Source organism: Bombina bombina, chromosome 7 (assembly GCF_027579735.1).
Source record: "Bombina bombina isolate aBomBom1 chromosome 7, aBomBom1.pri, whole genome shotgun sequence".
Lineage (NCBI taxonomy): Eukaryota > Metazoa > Chordata > Amphibia > Anura > Bombinatoridae > Bombina > Bombina bombina.
This window is the reverse complement of record NC_069505.1, coordinates 125,230,767-125,247,312: the sequence shown is the minus strand read 5'-3', so window position 1 is coordinate 125,247,312 and position 16,546 is coordinate 125,230,767.

Here is a 16,546-nt window from a genome sequence, read left to right as displayed (position 1 = left end):
TCAGACCTTGAAGCCCACCTCTTTCAGATTGCATTTTAACAGTTTTTCACCACTAGAGGATGTTAGTTCACGTATTTCATATAGATAACACTGTGCTCGTGCATGTGAAGTTATCTGGGAGCCATTACTGATTGGCTAGACTGCAAATCTGTCAAAAGAACTGAAAAAAGGGGCAGTTTGCAGAGGCTTAGATACAAGATAATCACAGAGGTTAAAAGTATATTATTATAACTGTGTTGGTTATGCAAAACTGGGGACTGGGTAATAAAGGGATTATCTATCTTTTAAAACAATAACAATTCTGGTGTAGACTGTCCCTTTAAGTTAAAGGATCCCAAACCCTTTCAGTAATGGGAAGTATTTGAATAAGATAAAAAAACATTTCCTGCATGCATGGGAGGTTGTGATATTTTATTTCAAGTGCAGCTAATAATTTGGGTTCTAGAGTCAAAAATATTGCAACCTTGTGCTTGGGTTCTTGAGGTAGCCATTGTGCTCCACTTATAATTTAGGCCTTAAATGGATTGTATTAAGCAGCAATTTAATGTCCTTATTCATTAGAGCAGGGGTCAGCAACCTTGGGCCCCCAGATGTTTTAGAACTACATTTCCCATGATGCTGAGACACTCTTTAGGCTGTCTGAGCATCATGGGAAATGTAGTGGCTGCCGACCACTACATTAGAGCATGTACTTTTTATATTACTGATCATAACTTGCTATGTGTTTAACCCCTAATAAAGGGCTAGATTATGAGTGGAGCGCTATTTTTCACTCCCACTAGAAGAAAGCTTTTTGTGTGCGTTGGGTAGCACGATTATTACAAGTTGAAAGTAAAAAGTTTTTGCACAAAAAGTCAAACTTCGAATATATAATATATGAATTAACCTATTCCCCCACAAATTTGAATAAAACGCGAAAAGTGGAATATAAACATAGAACCCTTAATCGTGTGCAAACCCAATTGGGTTTTCTCAAGTGTGCTAAACCCTGAAATAAAATATTAATATTTCACATTTCAATGTTCATCACATAGATGCATATGTTCTATTTATTCATAAATACATATTTCTATATGTATATCTGATGGGTTTTTTTGGTACAATATAGTTCTATACCTATATATATGTATACATACATACAACACACAGAAAACCTGGCACTCGCCAGCAGATTCACAGTAATGTTCAGGTGCGAAACTACAGGGGGTGCAGAGGTCGCAGGTACGACTGGGCCCCTGAGGGTGGGGGCCCAGCTTAAAAAAAAAATCATTTTTTTTTAGAATTTTTTTTTTTTTTTTAAATAAAAAATGTTAATATATCACTGCCTGCACTGATATCATGTGAGTGTGACATGACTACAGGGGTTAGTGTTTCTGTTTTACCCATTGGTGTTTATGTGTGTGTATGTATGTGACTGTGTGTGCATGTATGTATGTGTGTATGTTTGTGGAACCAGCAAATTACAGACCTTGTTACTACAGCATGGGGGGGTGCAGGGGGTAAACAGTGTCACTATACAGTACCACTATATACAGTGGACCATGTCACTGACTACTGTGGTCACTTTATAAAGTACTGGGCGGGTAGGGTCAGGCCAGCCATCTCACCGGCAGATTACAGACTGTGTCACTAACTTACTTTATACAGTACTGGGGGTTAAATATTGTCACTATATATATATATATATATATATATATATATATATATATATATATACACATATATATACAGTAATAGGGGGTCAGACCATCTCACAGACTGTGGGCACAGGGTACCTCCTTTTGCAGACATGTAATCTGATTCACATTTTTTTCTGTGTAAAATGTAAAAAAAAAAAAAATATATGTATTAAATTCACCCTTTTTTGGGGGTGGGGGGGGGCCCTTCTTAGATTCTTGCACCTGGGCCCTGTGGTTTCTAGTTACGCCTCTGGTAATGTTTAAAAGCAAAACTGGGGGAAGTCAGTTACATTTAGCGCCATAGGATCAAGCTCAGGACCACAACAAGTTCTCCCCCTTCCTGGGACCATAAACCAGCACCCACACAATGCATAGTTCCAAACAAACCAACTGGGAACCTCCACACAGGCTTTTGTAACCTCCCCTATATAAATACAAAACACAGGAATGGACCACACTCACAGACTGGACTGGGTACACATCCTAAGCCACAGCAAACTCCACAGCCCTGAACACTGACAGACAGCTGCAAAGTTCCCAGCAACCCAAGCAGTTAACCCCAGAGCAGCCTGGGTGACAGGCTCACAGGGAAACATTACAAACATTATCAACACAACACACAGAAAACCTGGCACTCGCCAGCAGATTCACAGTAATGTTTAAAAGCTAAACTTGGGAAAGTCAGTTACATTTGGTGCCAAAGGATCAAGCCCAGGACCATGACAAGGTCTCCCCCTTCCTGGGACCCTAAACCAGCACTCACCCAGGCTGCTCTGGGGTTAACTGCCTGGGTTGCTGGGAACTTTGCAGCTCTATGTCAGTGTTCAGGGCTGTGGAGTTTGCTGTGGCTTAGGATGTGTACCCAGTCCGGTCTGTGAGTGCGGTCCATTCCTGTGTTTTAATATACAGTATATATATATAAATATATATTTCAAAATACTTAGAACACATCCCCCTATGTAAAGAACACACAGTATGTCTATATATGTATACATATATATTTATGTGTTTATAGGTGTATACATGTCTGTAAGTATATATATATATATATATATATATATATATATAATTTCATGCAAAGGGGAGCCAGCACACACTTTAACAATCAACTTCCGGGGTGCTCTTCAAGGCAGCATAGACAATATACAGACAATGGGAAGGCACTCACCGTTTTAGAAAGATAATTCTTTATTTTACACTGTATATTTTATATATATATTATATATTATTATTATATATATATTATATATATATATATATATATATATATATATATATATACACAAACACACATAGAAATACATAAATACATCTGTTCTGTACACACATATATACGTATGTATATATCTCTATGTGAAAGGGACATGAAACCCACAAATGTTCATGATTTAGGCAGAACATACAATTTTAATCAACTTTCCAGTTTACTTCTATAATCAAATTTGCTTCATTCTCTTGGTATCGTTTGTTGAAGGAGCAGCAGTGCACTACTGGTTTCTAACTGAACACATGGGGGAGCCAATTACAATCAGTATATATATTCAGCCACCAATCAGCAGCTAGAACCTACGTTCTTTGCTGCTTCTGAGCTCATCTAGGTAAACCTTTCAGCAAAGGATAGCAAGAGAAGAAAGCAAATTAAATAATAAAATTAAATTGGAAAGTTGCTCCTTAACCGACTGAAATCATCCTAATACGATACGATCGGGATGATTGACACCCCCTGCTAGTGGCCAATTGGCCGCTAGTGTGCAGGGGGGGGGCGGAATTGCACAAGCACTCAAGAAATGGTTGTGCAATGTTAAATGCCGACACTGTATGCTGTCGGCATTTAGCGAGGTTGAGCAAACTGGATTCACTACAGTGAATCATGTCTGCTCGACCTTTAATAAATCTACTCCGTCATATCTTTGAGCCCTTATAACTTTTTTATGTAACATTTTAAACAATTTTTATTAGACAGTGTTATTATGAGTGTAACTGTACTTTTAAATGTAGTTTTGATGTGTTTTGTGCAACCTTTTTGTCGAGAGTAACAGTTAACCAGAACTCTGAAGTCGCGCTATCCCGACTAGAGTTAATTTCAATTGCGCTCAAGTGAACGCGTTTCCTTTCAACCTGTAATAAATGCGAAACTTCAGAGCCACAATAAACCAAATCTCACCCAAAACAGGTTAAAAGCACTAGTAAGTCCCTCTGGGGAGGCACACATTTTCCTTTCTTCGTTCCTTTTCTTTCTTTTCCCACTTTCCTCTTTTTCTTCCTTCCCATTCCACTTTCCGTTCCTACCATTCCTTTCCTTACATCACTTTCTTTACCATTCCTTTCCGTTTCATTCCTTTCCTCTTTCCTTTGCTTCCAGAAACAAATTAATTATTCTTATTTCACTTCGGAATTACATAAACAATGTTTCTTTTCATTCATTGATTTAGTGTTTTTCTTCTGAATCATTTGAATTATTGGGACTTGGATTTCTGCACAAGGTAGATGACAGGTGCTGGCTGTAGGTAATCAGTAATTCCAGCCAGCAGATACTTATATTCACTTGGATTTTTGAAAAAGTCCCAACCTATTTACTCAATAATTGTCTCAATTTAGAGCTGTTGACAGAAAGCAGAGAATTCTGGACAGGACACAATAACAAACAGCAGACAAAGCAGCGCAGGGGACAATGCAGGAGAAAGTACTCTTGTCTTTAGGCACAACACAAATTCTCTGTCTCTCATTAAAAGTTGCTGAGAAGTAGACGCATTATCTCTTACAGTTAATAATTTAGTTGAATGATCTATAAAAGGACATTAAAGCCACATTTAATTCCCCACATAAGATGTTTAATTATACCAAGTAAAAAAACATTTCAGTAAACTGAACTTTCATTACCTATTTTTCTCTGACCTTACAGAATGATACCAACTGGTTCATCTGCACAAGCGCTCATTCATTAGACAAGTACACAGACCAAAATAATAATATTTTGGACAAATTGTTTATCACAATAAATAAATATTTCACGTTGTCTCATATTCCTTACATGTGTTAACAAAAATTAGTTCACCCAGTATTTCCTATAGCACTGTTTTTTTTAAATCTGTCCTCAGGCTTCCCCAACAGGCCAGGTTTTCAGGATTACCTTGGCTGAGAGCAGGTAAAATAACCATGTTTAGTAATCAGCTGACTATTTCACCTGTGCTCCAGTTAAGATATTCTAAAAAGGTGACCTGTTAGGGAGACCTGAGGGCAGGTATCTAATGTGCTTCATTCTCTTGATATGCTTTGTGGAGAAGCATACCTAGGTAGGTTCAGGAACAGCAATGCACTACTTTAAGTTAGCTGCTGATTTGTGGATGCACGTATATACCTCTTGCCATTGGTTTACCTTATGTGTTCAGCTAGCTCTCAGTAGTGCACTGTTGCTTTGCAGCCGACTTTCACTATCTAACGTCTTTACAGGGGCTTAAACTCATAGCTGTCTGCAAGTAATAGTGCTAGAATAAAATTCTCTTCTTCTTACACTTTTATGTCCCTTTAATTTCCATATAATTAAACTCCATTCACAGGTAACTTTGACTCCACCCCAGGTTCTCCTTGAGTCTTCCAATCAGTTTTGTCTACCCTCCCTTATTACCATGGATTTCCTTAACTTGGCCCAGCATTTTTACAGTCTCCCAGGCTCCCATATTAATCTAACGTTTGTTAAGCCTGAGGAAACAACCAGTGTTTAGCAATAAAGCACTTTTTTATCCATAACTGAGGCATCTGTAACTCATTTTCATGTCTCGAGTTCACTTGTATCTCTGCTAGTGACGACCACTTTGACGCGGTTCATAAGAGCACCTGGCTCCTATCCACCTTTCCATGAAAGCCACACGCAGGACGGTAACAGTGAAAACGCCACTGATCTTGCAGTCGTCTGTGGAAAGCGTCTTGGAATCAGATGTTTAGGAAACCGCAGAGAGAATCCAGTGAGCTCACCACTGTGAGCCTCAGCCTGCTCGTTTGCACTCATCAGAATTGTGAGTTTTATTTTATCATATTATTCCATTTTCACACACGGAGTTCACTATGAGGCATCCCTTGTATTTTTATTGAACACTTACACTCATAATAACACCATCTAATATTTAGAAAAAAAAATATTGCACCCAAAAGTTATAAAGGCTCAGAGATATGAGGTCTCGGTTTTTTTAAAAAAAGTCAGACAAAGGGCTTTAACATAGAGATCTCTTCATGTCGGGTTAGCGCCCTTGAGAGCACGAGTTTGGGTTAGAACGCGAGTAGGGTGTTTTTCCCACTTTTTTTGTCCATTTACTTCTGCAAGGAATACGTTATCGCACACAATATTCTAATTGTGCGTCGGGTTAGCTCCACCGCAAAACCTTTTTACTTTCAACTTGAAATACGAGCACAACCCAACCCGTGCAAAAAGTTTACTTCTAGCGCAATCAGCGCTTTAGCAAAAGCACTAAATAGCGCTCCACTCATAATCTGACCCTTAGTAAATCATTTGATGTATCTGACAGTTTAGTGTCTTCACCCCCACTGTGCCTTAAATGAGAAATAGATAGTTGTAAAATAAAGTATTTTTTTTTTTTTCGGAACTTGCTGATTTTCTACACAAAATGTGTTAATTAATTAGGCTCCGTTATCTACAAAAACAGTTAGCAACCCTACTTCCAAACAAGAATTGAGAACAGGGAATGCTGGGTACATTTAGGTTAGACCCTAAAGTTTCACCTTTGAAACCTGCACATAGTCCATATTATAAAGAAAAATATTGTTGAGAGGAACATATTGCAGTACAAGAATGAAGCACATTTGATAATAGAAATAAATTGCAAATTTGTTTAAAATTGTTTATATCCAACATTATTAACAGTGGCACTATATATTTGATTTGATAACTACAGTCTGTATGTGAGAGCTGTTGAGAGCAGATGTCCAATAATAACGATCTTTTGCTGCCACCATGTGGTTTTAATTGAGAAGACAAGTCCCTATAACATAATCATTACTTTTCAATGTATATATGATGTGAATATATTAACAACTAAGCAATTAATTATTTCAGAGCTTCCTGGTGGAGTACGGAATAAACCTAGACATTTTAAGAAGTGTGTTTGGTTTCCAACTCTCCTTTCTGATAAAAACACAAAACAAAACTGAATATGGTAGAATCTATGCCATGTGTAATAGAATCTTGGATTCATTAAGGTCTAGATGTGTTTGTGAGAAAAATACAGATCTTGGGGCGCGATCCAATATAGATTGTAATTTGCGGCGCAAGCGAGGGAACCCCCGCCACCCGTAGTTTCAGCTCGCAACTCGAGCTATCACATATACGGCGCCGTCAGATGCTAAAGTGCCGTAAGTTGGATAAACCAGCGATGTCCAGAAATCTGCGTAAGTACAAATTTCTGGAGTCGCCAGTGACTTACGGCACTTTAGAAACTGCCGGCAGCTACAAAACCTGACTAAGTTATAAAATCTCCGTACTGTCTAACACGCCTCCCAAACCTAGCCCGACACGTATACCCCTCTATCCGCTATCCCCCCTCACTCTCCTAATAATAAAAAATGTATTAACCCCTAAACCGCCGCTCCCAGACCCCGGGGCACCTAATAAAGTTATTAACCCCTAAACCGCCGCTCCCGGACCCCACCGCCACCTACATTAACTACCCCCTAATGTGAGCCCCTTACACCACCACCACCTACATTAACTACCCCCTAATGTGAGCCCCTTACACCGCCGCTACCTACATTATCTACCCCCTAATGTGAACCCCTTACACCGCCGCCATCTACATTACCTACCCCCTAATGTGAGCCCCTTACACCGCCGCCACCTACATTAACTACCCCCTAATGTGAGCTCCTACCCCGCCGCCAGCTATATTAAAATTATTAACCCCTAATCTAATCCCCCTACCCCGCCACCAGCTATATTAAAATTATTAACCCCTAATTTAAATCCCCTTACCCCGCTTCCAGCTATATTAAATTAATTAACCCCTAATCTAAATCCCCCTACATCGCCGCCACCTATATTACATTTATTAACCCCTAATCTAATCCCTCTATACCGCCGCCATCTATATTAAATTAATTAACCCCTAAAATACTAAACTATCCCTACCACTAAACCTAAGTCTAACCCTACAAATAGCCCTGAAAAGGGCTTTTTGCGTGGCATTACCCCAAAGTAAACAGCTCTATTGCCAGCCCTTAAAAGGGCTTTTTGCGGGGCTTTGCTCCAAAGTAATCAGTTCTTTTACCAGCCCTTAAAAGGGCTTTTTGCGGGGCTTTGTCACAAAGTAATCAGCTCTTTTGCATCTAATCTAAATCCCCCTACACCGCCGCCACCTACAATAAATGTATTACCCCCTAATCTAATCCCCCTACACCGCCGCCACCTATATTAAATACATTACCCCCTAATCTAATCCCACTATTCCGCTGCCACCTATATTAACTATATTAACCCTAATTATATTAGGGTTAATATAGTTAATATCGTTATTATATTATATATATATTAAGTATAATAACCCTATCTAACTCTAACAGCCCTAACTAAATTCGTATTAAAATAAATCTAATTAATATTAATATTATTAATTAAAATATTCCTATTTAAAACTAAAAACTTACCTATAAAATAAACCCTATGATAGCTACAATATAATTAATAATTACATTGTAGCTATTTTAGGGTTTATATTTATTTTAAAGGTAACTTGGTATTTATTTTAACTAGGTACAATAGCTATTAAATAGTTAATAACTATTAAATAGCTACCTTGTTAAAATAATTACCAATTTACCTGTAAAATAAATCCTAACCTAAGTTACAAATACACCTACACTATCAATAAATTAAATAAACTACAAATCTCTAAACTAAAATACAATTAAATACACTAAACTAAATTACAAAAACAAACAAACACTAAATTACAAAAAATAAAAAAAGATTACAAGAATTTTAAGCTAATGACACCTATTCTAAGCCCCCTAATAAAATAATAAAGCCCAGCAAAATAAAAACCCTACCCTATTCTAAATAAAAAATTAACCAGCTCTTTTACCAGCCCTTAAAAGGGCTTTTTGCGGGGCATGAGCTCTTTTGCCTGTAAAAAAAAACACAATACCACCCCCCAACACCACCCACATACCCCTACTCTAAACCCACCCAAACCCCCCTTAAAAAAACCTAACACTAAGCCCCAGAAGATCTCCCTACCTTGAGTCGTCTTCACCCAGCCGGGCCGAACTCTTCATCCAATCCAGGCGATGTCTTCATCCAAGCGGCAAAGAAGAAGTCTTCCATCCGGCGATGTCTTCATCCAAGTGGCAAAGAAGAAGTCTTCCATCCCGGCGATGTCTTCATCCAAGCGGAAAAGAAGAGGTCCTCCATCGGGGCGAAGTTTTCCTCCTAGCGGCATCTTCAATCTTCTTTCTTCAGCCCTCCGACACGGAACATCCAGCTGGCCCGACGACTGAACGACGAATGAAGTTTCCTTTAAATGATGTAATCCAAGATGGCGTCCGTCGAATTCTGATTGGATGATAGCATTCTATCAGCCAATCGGAATTATGGTAAGAAAATCTGATTGGCTGATTCAATCAGCCAATCAGATTCAAGTTCAATCCGATTGGCTGATCCAATCAGCCAATCAGATTGAACTCGCATTCTATTGGCTGTTCCGATATCTTAGGGTTTATTTTATAGGTAAGTATTTAGTTTTAAATAGGAATATTTTAATTAATAATATTAATTAGATATATTTTAATAAGAATTTAGTTAGGGGTGTTAGAGTTAGATAGGGTTATTATACTTAATATATATATAATATAATAACAATATTAACTATATTAACCCTAATATAATTAGGGTTAATATAGTTAATATATATAATATAATAACTATATTAACTATATTAACCCTAATATAATTAGGGTTAATATAGTTAATATAGGTGGTGGCGGTATAGTGGGATTAGATTAGGGGATAATGTATTTAATATAGGTGGCGGCGGTGTAGGGGGATTAGATTAGGGGGTAATACATTTATTATAGGTGGCGGCGGTGTAGGGGGATTTAGATTAGATGCAAAAGAGCTGATTACTTTGTGACAAAGCCCTGCAAAAAGCCATTTTAAGGGCTGGTAAAAGAGCTGATTACTTTAAGACAATGGCCCGCAAAAAGCCCTTTTAAGGGCTGGCAATAGAGCTGTTTACTTTGGGGTAATGCCACGCAAAAAGCCCTTTTCAGGGCTATTTGTAGGGATAGACTTAGGTTTAGTGGTAAGGATAGTTTAGTATTTTAGGAGTTAAATAATTTAATATAGGTGGCGGCGGTATAGGGGGATTAGATTATGGGTTAATAATTTAATATAGGTGGCGGTGGTATAGTGGGATTAGATTAGGGGTTAATAATTTGAATATAGCTGGCGGCGGGGTAGGAGCTCACATTAGGGGGTAGTTAATGTAGGTGGCGGCGGTGTAAGGGGCTCACATTAGGGGGTAAGTAATGTAGATGGCGGCGGTGTAAGGGGCTCACATTAGGGGGTAGATAATGTAGATGGCGGCGGTGTAAGGGGCTCACATTAGGGGGTAGATAATGTATATGGCGGCGGTGTAAGGGGCTCACATTAGGAGGTAGGTAATGTAGATGGCGACGGTGTAGGGGCTCACATTAGGGGGTTATACATTTAATGTAGGTGGCGGCGGGGTCCAGGAGCAGCGGTTTAGGGGTTAAATATTTTATTAGGGATTGTGGCGGGGGATCGCGGTTGACAGGTAGATAGACATTGCGCATGCGTTAGGTGTTAGGATTTATTTAGCAGCTAGTTTAGGGAGTTACGGGGCTCCAATAGACAGCGTAAGGCTTACTACGCCTGCAATTTGTGGCGAGGTGAAAATAGAGTAGAATTTCTCCACTTTCGCCACGTAAGTCCTTACGCTGTATATTAGTTACCAAACTGCGCTGGTTTGGTATACCTGTCTATGGGCCAAAAAACTACGGCCGAAGGCAGAAATATACGAGCGTAACTTCTATGTTATGCCGTATATGTGATACCAAACCAGTGCAAAATTTGGCGTTGCCGGCTTTTGCGGGCGACGCTGCATATCGGATCGAGGCCTAGATGTGTTTGTCTTACATTATATTCAGTAGGATCCCGGTTTGTTTTATGACACAGCATAGAGCCATTAGGACATAGCAATATCCAGCTTTTACTCACCAATTTAAAGGGATAGTCTACTCCAGAATTGTTATGGTTTACAAAGATAGATAATCCCTTTATTACCCATTCCCCTGTTTTGCATAACTAACATGGTTATATTAATATACTTTTTACCTCTGTTATTACCTTGTATCTAAGCCTTTGCAGACTGCCCCCTTATTTCAGTTGTTTTGTCAGAGTTGCATTTAGCCAATCAGTGCCCTCTCACTTGTAAATTCAGGGCGTGGTCACAGTTATTTATATCAAACACATGAAATTGTGCCCTCTAGCTGTGAAAAACTGCCAATTGCATTGAAATAAGGGGAGGTCTTCAAGGTTTTAGAAATTAGCATATGAGTCTGCCTAAGTTTAGCTTTCAACAAAGAATACCAAAAGAACAAAGCAAATTTGATGATAAATTGAATTGGAAAGTTGTTTAAAATTGCATTCCCTATTTGACGACTGTCCCTTTAACTATTTTCTCATTTGCCTTCTTCTGTAAATTCTATTAAAGGGACAGTCTAAGCCAAAATAAACTTTCATGATTCAGATAGAGCATGTCATTTTAAACAATTTTCCAATTTACTTTTATCACCAATTTTTCTTTGTTCTCTTGGTATTCTTAGTTGAAAGCTTAACCTAGGAGGTTCATATGCTAATTTCTTAGACCTTAAAGGCCACCTCTTTTCAGAATGCATTTTAACAGTTTTTCACCACTAGAGGGTGTTAGTTCACGTATTTCATATAGATAACACTGTGCTCGTGCACGTGAAGTTATCTGGGAGCAGGCACTGATTGGCTAAACTGCAAGTCTGTCAAAAGAACTGAAATAAAGAGGCAGTTTGCAGAGGCTTAGATACAAGGTAATCACAGAGGTAAAAAGTGTATTATTATAACTGTGTTGGTTATGCAAAACTGGGGAATGGGTAATAAAGGGATTATCTATCTTTTAAAACAATAAAAATTCTGGTGTAGACTGTCCCTTTAACTTGCTAACAATGGCACCTAATAGATAGCTTTAGATTATATTCAATGAGATGCATTTATCTAGTGGATTACATACTGTTTAGACATCAAAATAGACAGTCTACACCTTAGTCATCTTAAAGTCTTACCTTAGATTAAGCTGCAGATTAAGCTGTACCCTTTCTATATCATGTAGCAGGAACGGTAAAAAGTTATTTTAAAATGAGTATTGCTTCTGGCCACTTTGAAATGGCTGCCAAGCTCAGCCCACTGATGACATCACAATCTGGGCTGCATCAATACACTCTGCTGAATAGCATTAACAGTCTGTTGAATCCAACTAGTGAGCCTTTTGTAATTGGATGCATATGCAGCCCAGATCATGATGTCATCAGTGGACAGAGCTTGGCAGCATTTCAAAGCTAGAAACAATATTATTTTTCAAATGAATTTTTACCATTCCTGTTGCATGATATAGAATGGGGTGCAAAAGGCTATTTGCAGCTTAATCTAAGGTAAGACTTTAAGATGACCAAGGTGTAAACTGTCCCTTTAATTATGCTGCAACATCACAACATGAAAATTGTAGAATTTATAGAGATTTGTACCTACCTCTTGTGACATCTGCAAAGTGTATGTTACTCCCCATAATAAATAAATAGAGCAGCATATATCTCATGGCTGCTCATTTCTCAGCTGGATATGGGTATCACAAGAGCACCTGAAAATGTTACAGAGTGTACTGGGAAAAAAACCTTCTTCTACGAAACAGTCCAAACTAACATATACACAGACGAAAACATAAAAACAGATAAAGATAAATAACAGAAAATTATAAACAACAAATCCTTGTTAGGTTTGATATAACAAGACACAATACTTTACAAAGGGCAATAGGGTCTTTATAAATTCTGGGCCTAAGTGTAGGTGAAAAATACTAACTGCGCCATTTGCATTTAACAGAATGACCATGGCTAGCACCTCAACACTTGTTTTTATCTATGCAGAGAGACTATTTTACCCTAACAAAACAGGCATGGGACTATTATACAATTACATTTACGTAAACTGTGTTGCAAGCAAATATCTGATGCAAAATGAAAAACAGAGCACATTTCAATAACCTGCACATATTTGCCATATTGTTACTGTAGGAATATCACCTACATACATCTGTAATATTGTTACTGTAGAAATATCACCTTCATACATTTTGTCATATTGTTACTGTAGGCCCTGTACCTGCACATATCTGCCATATTGTTACTGTAGGAATATCAACTACATACATTTGTCATATTGTTACTGTAGGAATATCACTACATACATGTGTTATATTGTTACTGAAGGAATATCACCTACATGCATTTGTCATATTGTTACTGTAGGAATATCACCTTCATACATTTGTCATATTGTTACTGTAGGCCCTGCACCTGCACATATCTGCCATATTGTTACTGTAGGAATATCACCTACATACATTTGTCATATTGTTACTGTAGGGATATCACCTACACACATCTGTCATATTGTTCCTGTAGGAAAATCACCTACATACATTTGTTATATTGTTACTGTAGGAATATCACCTACATACATTTGTCATATTGTTACTGTAGCAATATCACCTACATACATTTTTCATATTGTTACTGTAGAAATAACTCCTACATACATTTGTCATATTGTTATTGTAGGAATATCACCTACATAGATTTGTCATATTGTTACTGTAGGAATATCACCTACATAGATTTGTCATATTGTTACTGTAGGCCCCTCACCTGCACATATCTGCCATATTGTTACTGTATGAATATCACCTACATACATTTGTCATATTGTTACTGTAGAAATATCACCTACATGCATTTGCCATATTGTTACTGCAGGAATATCACCTACATACATTTGTCACACTGTTACTGTAGGAATATCACCTATATGCATTTGTCACATTGTTACTGAAGGAATATCACCTACATACATTTGTCATATTGTTTCTGTAGTAATATCACCTACAAACATTTGTCATGTTGTTACTTTAGGAATATCACCTACATAAATTTGTCATATTGTTACTGTTGAAATATCACCTACATACATTTGTCATATTGTTACTGTAAGCCCCTCACCTGCACATATCTGCCATATTGTTACTGTAGGAATATCACCTACATACATTTTGTCATATTGTTACTGTAGAAATATCACCTACATGCATTTGCCATATTGTTACTGCAGGAATATCACCTACATACATTTGTCACACTGTTACTGTAGGAATATCACCTATATGCATTTGTCACATTGTTGCTGAAGGAATATCACCTACATAAACTTGTCATATTGTTTCTGTAGTAATATCACCTACAAACATTTGTCATATTGTTACTGTAGGGATATCACCTACACACATCTGTCATATTGTTACTGTAGGAATATCACCTACATACATTTGTCATATTGTTACTGTAGGAATATCACCTACATACATTTGTTGTATTGTTACTGTAGGAATATCACCTACATACATTTGTTAAATGGTTACTGTAGGCACCGCACCTGCACATATCTGCCATATTGTTACTGTAGGAATATCACCTGCATACATCTGCCTTATTGTTACTGTAGGAATATCATCTACATACATTTGTCCCTAACCTCCCTATAGTGCTGCTATTACAGGTTTTGTAAAACCCGGTTGCGTTGAGCTCCATACCTCGCCCAAATACAAGCAGTGTTTTGACATGCTCATGCACGATTTCCTCATAGACATCAATGGGGAGAGTCAGCTAAAAAAAAGCCTAACACCTGCGATCGTGGAAACAAAAGCTCCGTAACGCAGCCCCATTGATGAGGCAAAAAAAGTTATGTTTAAACCTAACACCCTAACATAAAAACCAAGTCTAAACACCCCTAATCTACTACCCCTAACATCGCCGCCACCTAAATAAAACTATTTACCCCTAATCTGCCGCTCCCAATATTGACAAAAGCGCTCCATTCCTATGATCTGACGGAGAACTGTAAGCAGGACCGGAACATCTGTATGGTGATAGTGACATTATAGTGACATTATGGGCATATTTTAACTTTGCATCTTGTAAGTGTGAATTTTGCTATAGTCAGGGACAGTGGCGTAGCGTGGGTTGTCAGCGCCCAGGGCAAGGCAAGTATTGCGCCCCCCCTAACCCATTAGCACTGACGGAGTCTCTTCCACCAGTACAGTAGGGAATGGGATTGGCAAATTTGCTTTGAATCCAGGAGCCTGCAGCTCTCCAGAGCTGGGAAAATATATACAATATTACATTTTAAGATTTATTCTAGTTTAACACATGGGGGAAAGCCCCCCTTAACCCCCCATCTGATGGTGACGCCCTGATCTGTGAAACTTCATGGTACAAATACTGCAGACCACAGGGTGCACCCACCCCCACATTGCAGCACCCCATATTGTATATGTGGTGCAATAGGTTTTTGGTAAGTCGTTAAAAAGAGGAAAAGGGGACACACAGGTTGGCAGCTGTTACATAAGGTTGTCCCTGCTGGGCAGACTGTCTTTTGGGTGCCAATGACATATAAAAGTGGGGTATATATTCTACCTTAATAAATATAACAATTGTAAGTAATCAATATAAAAGGGGCATGGGACAGACAACCCAGCATTACATACATATATGGGGGGAGGGTGTATGGTATTTAGGGGGTGCTGTTAAATTTATTTACCAACACAAATTATAGTTATTTTTTTTTTACTTTAAATGCAGTAAGGGTGGGTTTAATGTATTTAAAAAAGGCAATGAGCACCCACACCCTAAAAATCGGTAAAAGTCCACACCTCAGGAGTCCAGCAAGAAATAGATTCAAGATGGTGAATTCATAGGACTTCTATGATAGGAGACAAACACAGTGAAATGCCTGGTGAGCAGCACAATCCTGGTGCCAGACAGCACACAAATCCCTAAATCTACTTCTGCCCTGGGAAGATCATGGAGGGGAAAAATCAAATACAGGAAACAAGGTCTCATTTTTGTCACAAATATACTTTTTTTTGTGCAAGGACAATATGGCGTAAGTTGTAAACCGGTCAAACATGAAAGTATGGTCTCTGATCACCCCACCATCCCACATTCCCACTAACTAGGTAACTGAGGTTAACAGAAAGGCAGAGCCCAGCCATACTGCCACCAGTGCCACGGGTAGGTGGATTTGAAAGAGATTTATTGCAGTTTTTAAGGATTCCTCCCCTTCCCTCTGCTTAAAAAGTGCCCCGGGCAATGCATGGCATTCTAGCTCGCTCTGAGTCCTTTGTTGGAAGGGAACTTACTTGTTGTGTAATAATATAACCATAATTAAGCTGCATTTTGCGCGTTGCTAGTATCAGGCAAATGCAGAGCTATAAGTAAGTCTGGTCCTGATACCTTACCTTAGTCGCGGCGCGCTTGACAGTCTGACTCTGCTGCTCTTCTTCTTCTTCCCTCCTGACTTGCGCGCTAGGAATGGGATGGACAAAGTGACGTAGCAGGTAATGGTCCAGATAACACTTCAGTTCACACTTCACAGTCACTTCAAATTCCTCAGTCTCTCGAGACATCAAATCTGCAACCCGACGGAATGTGCGACCGTGACGTGACATCACCACATTCCTGATGGGTCGCAGAACAGAGTT